The 4,727-nt window shown below is 38.1% G+C and overlaps 1 pseudogene across 1 annotated transcript; it reads right to left on the bottom strand.

Annotated features, from left to right (window-relative positions):
* Positions 1-696: 696 nt before the first annotated feature.
* LOC307058338 (heterogeneous nuclear ribonucleoprotein A1-like) lies at positions 697-1,658 on the bottom strand (annotated as a pseudogene). The gene has a single exon. The product of its transcript is annotated as a heterogeneous nuclear ribonucleoprotein A1-like (transcript).
* Between the last annotated feature and the right edge of the window lie 3,069 nt (positions 1,659-4,727).

Raw genomic sequence — 4,727 nt, 5'->3', positions numbered from 1 at the left:
TGATTACATATGATAATGGATGATACACAAGCTTCATTCCCACCTATAACTTTATATGGTACCATAATTCAATTTAGATATATTGCATAGGATATGTGCCAACAATCATATTAATAACCAAAAAACTCCATGACTTTGCTTGGGTGACCCTTTTCACAGTGAACTCCAGGTCACAACACAGTAACTGTCAGTTCAGCTACACCAATGTTTCTGAAGACAATAGCTTCTCCACCAAAGCAGGGTGTAAATAAATTTTGAATGGAATCTGTCATCGTCCTGAAGGAATTCTAACTTCATACTGTTGGGATAGTTTACCAAAATGGCTTCAGAGTAGACTAACTTTACACAGCACATTTAATAAAAAGACACATTTATTCAGCATCATGATCAGACTATTATATTTAGCAGTCAACAACATGGGTACAAAAAAAAATCTACATTAAAACCCTTTGTTGGAATGCTTTACAATTTCCACAAAACGGAAACTAAGATAATCTGTTATACAGTTAGTCACAAGTACAGTACTCAAGTTCTTTTGCCCATACGCATGAGTATTGGCTAAAACATGTTTTCTTTGTAGAAGCTAGGCCCTGCCACCATGGTTCTTGGCTGAGTTCACAAATCTCTTGTACCCTGTAGCTTCCCTCTCACTTCCCTGGCTCTCCTCTCCTGATAAGCTTTGTTTCCTGGCAGTAATTACAACCTCCTGCCACTGCCATAGCTACTGCTGCTGCTGGAACCACCATAGCTACCTTGGTTTCATGGTTTGGCAAAGTATTGGCTTCCACCACCATAGGGGCCAGAACTTCTGACTCCAAAGCTTCCTCCTTTCATGGGTCCAAAATTTGAAGATTGATTGTTGTAAATGCCAAAATCATTGTAGCTTCCACCACCTCCAAAATTGCTCCCATCATTACCAAATCCATTATAGCTATCTCCACTGCCACCATAGCCACCACCACCGTGGCTGCCACCAAAGCCACCTCGACCACTGAAGTTTCTTCCACCACCAAAGTTGTCATTCCCACGAAAACCACCTCCACGACTACCACCAAAGCTTCCAGAACCACTTTGACCTCTTTGGCTAGATGAAGCACTAGCCATCTCTTGCTGAGATAGGGCTTTCCTTACTTCACAGTTGTGGCCATTCACAGTGTGGTATTTCTGAATGACAGTCCTGTCTATGGAGTCATGGTCATCAAAGGTTATGAAAGCAAAGCCTCTTTTTTTGCCACTGCCTTGGTCAATCATAATTTCAGTCACTTCAATTTTCCCATACTGTTCAAAATAATCTCTTAGGTGATGTTCTTCAGTGTCTTCTTTAATGCCACCAACAAAAATCTTTTCACAGTTAAGTGGGCACAAGGTCTTTGAGAATCTTCTCTTGAGACGGCCCTCTTTGGTTCCCCAACTCTTCCATCCACCTCGTGTGGCCTTGCCTTCATGGCTGCACCCACCTCCTCCACAGTGGCATATGTGACAACCCGGAAGCCTCTGGAGCACCTGGTGCTTGGATCCCTCATTACCACACAGTCTGTGCATGCTCCCCACTGCTCACAATGGCTCCTCAGGCATCCGTCAGTTGTTTCAAAGCTCAAACCTCCAGTGAAGAGCTTCTGCAGCTGTTTGGGCTCTTTGGGTGACTCTGACTTAGACATGACGACAGTGGAGGGGGGGAGACGTCAACGATGCTTACTCAGTGGTGTCCATGGGCAGAAAGCTATTTGAATTTTTTAAGGAACCTCCATACTGTTCTCCATAGTGGCTGTATCAATTTACATTCTCAGCAGTGCAAGAGGGTTCCCTTTCCTCCACACCCTCTCCAGCATTAGTTGTTTGTAGATTTTTTGATGATGCCCATTCTAACTGGTATAAAGTGATACCTCATTGTAGTTTTGATTTGCATTTCTCTAATAATTAGTGATGCTGAGCAGTTTTTCATGTGCCTCTTCACCATCTTTATGTCTTCTTTGGGGAGATGTCTATTTAGGTCTTCCGCCCATTTTTGGATTGGGTTGTTTGATTTTTAATATTGAGCTGCATGAGCTGTTAATATATTTTGGAGATTAATCCTTAGTCTGTTGATTCATTTGCAAATATTTTCTCCCATTCTGAGGGTTGTCTTTTTGTCATGTTTATGGTTTACTTTGCTGTGCAAAAGCTTTTAAGTTTCAATAGGTCACATTTGTTTATTTTTGTTTTTACTTCTATTACTCTAGGAGGTGAGTCAAAAAAAGATCTTGCTGTGATTTCTGTCAAAGAATGTTCTTTCTGTGTTTTCCTCTAAGAGTTTTATAATGTCTGGCCTTACATTTAGGTCTTTAATCCATTTTGAGTTTATTTTTGCATATGGTGTTAGGGAGTGTTCTAATTTCATTCTTTTACATGTAGCTGTCCAGTTGTCTCAGCACCACTTACTGAAGAGACTGTCTTTTCTCCATTGTATATCCTTGCCTCCTTTGTCATAGATTAGTTGCCCATAGATGCGTGGGTTGATCTCTGGGATTTCTATCCTGTTCCATTGATCTATATTTCTCTTTTTGTGCCGGTACTATATTGTCTTGATTACTGTAGCTTTGTAGTATAGTCTGAAGCCAGGGAGTCTGATTCCTCCAGCTCCATTTTATTCCCTGAGGATTTTTTTGGCTATTCGGGGTCTTTTGTGTATCCATACAAATTTTAAGATTATTTGTTCTAGTTCTGTAAAAAATACCATTGGTAATTTGATGGGGATTGCATTAAATCTGTAGATTGCTTTGGGTAGTATAGGCATTTTCACAATATTGATTCTTCCAATCCAAGAACATAGTATATCTCTCCACCTGTTTGTGTCATTTTTGATTAATTTCATCAGTGTCTTATAGTTTTCTGAGTACAGGTCTTTTACCTCCTTAGGTAGGTTTATTCCTAGGTATTTTATTCTTTTTGTTGCAATGGTGAATGGGATTGTTTCCTTAATTTCTCTTTCTGACCTTTCATTGTTAGTGTATAGGAATGCAAGAGATTTCTGTGCATTAATTTTGTATCCTGAAACTTTACCAAATTCATTGGTTAGCTCTAGTAGTTTTCTGGTAGCATCTTTGGGATTATCTATGTATAGTATCATGTAATCTGCAAAGAGTGACCGTTTTACTTCTTCTTTTCCAATTTAGATTCCTTATATTTCATTTTCTTCTCTGAATGCCATGGCTAGGACTTCCAAAACTATGTTGAATAATAGTGGTGAGAGGTGACATCCTTGTCTTGTTCCTGATCTTAGAGGAAATGCTTTCAGGTTTCACCACTGAGGATGATGCTTGCTGTGGGTTTGTCGTATATGGCCTTTATTATGTTGAGGTAGGTTCCCTCTATGCCCACTTTCTGGAGAGTTTTTATCATAAATGGGTGTTGAATTTTGTCAGAAGCTTTTTCTGCATCTATTGAGATGATCATATGGTTTTTATTCTTCAATTTGTTAATATGGTGTATCACTTGTATTGATTTGTGTATATTGAAGAATCCTTGCATCCCTGGGATAAATCCCACTTGATCATGGTGTATGATCCTTTTAATGTGTTGTTGGATTCTGTTTGCTAGTATTTTGTTGAGGAATTTTGCATCTATATTCACCAGTGATATTGGTCTGTAATTTTCTTTTTTGTTGTTGTATCTTTGTCTGGTTTTGGTATCAGGGTGATGGTGGCCTAGTAGAATGAGTTTGGGAGTGTTCCTTCCTCTGCAATTTTTTGGAAGAGTTTGAGAATGATAGGTGTTAGCTCTTCTCTAAATGTTTGATAGAATTCACCTGTGAAGCCATCTGGTCCTGGACTTTTGTTTGTTGGAAGATCTTTCATCACAGTTTCAATTTCATTACTTGTGATTGGTCTGTTCATATTTTCTATTTCTTCCTGGTTCAGTCTTGGAAGGTTATACCTTTCTAAGAATTTGTCCATTTCTTTCAGGTTGTCCATTTTATTGGCATAGAGTTGCTTGTAGTAGTCTCTTAGGATGTACTGTATTTCTGCGGTGTCCATTGTAACTTCCCCTTTTTCATTTCCAATTTTACTGATTTGAGTCTTCTCCTTCTTTTTCTTGATGAGTCTGGCTAGTGGTTTATCAATTTTGTTTATCTCCTCAAAGAACCAGCTTTTAGTTTTATTGATCTTTGCCATTGTTTTCTTTGTTTCTAGTTCATTAATTTCTGCTCTGATCTTTATGATTTCTTTCCTTCTGGTAACTTTGGGTTTTGTTTATTCTTCTTTCTCTAGTTCCTTTAGGTGTAAGGTTAGATTGTTTATCTGAGATTTTTCTTGTTTCTTGAGGTAGGATTGTATTGCTATAAATTTCCCTCCTAGAACTGCTTTTGCTGCATCCCATAGATTTTGGATCATTGTGTTTTTGTTGTCATTCGTTTTATGTTGTCGTGTTTTTGTTGTCGTCATTTGTCTCATTTTTGTTGTCATTCTTCATGTGTTTTTGTTGTCATTTGTTTTTTGATTTCCTCTTTGATTTCTTCAGTGATCTATTGGTTATTTAGTAGTGTATTGTTTAGCCTCCATGTGTTTGTATTTTTTATGTTTTTTCCCTGTAATTTATTTCTAATCTCATAGTGTTGCTGTTGGAAAATATAATTGATATGATTTCAGCTTTCTTAAATTTACCAAGGCTTGATTTGTGACCCAAGATGTGATCTCTCCTGGAGAATATTCTGTGTGCACTTGAGAATAAAGTGTAATCTGCTGTTTTTG

This window comes from Hyperoodon ampullatus (assembly GCF_949752795.1).
Source record: "Hyperoodon ampullatus genome assembly, chromosome: 1".
In the NCBI taxonomy this organism is placed as follows: Eukaryota; Metazoa; Chordata; class Mammalia; order Artiodactyla; family Ziphiidae; genus Hyperoodon; species Hyperoodon ampullatus.
Note: the sequence above shows the minus strand (reverse complement) of the source record. Positions and strands in the feature narration are given on the sequence as shown.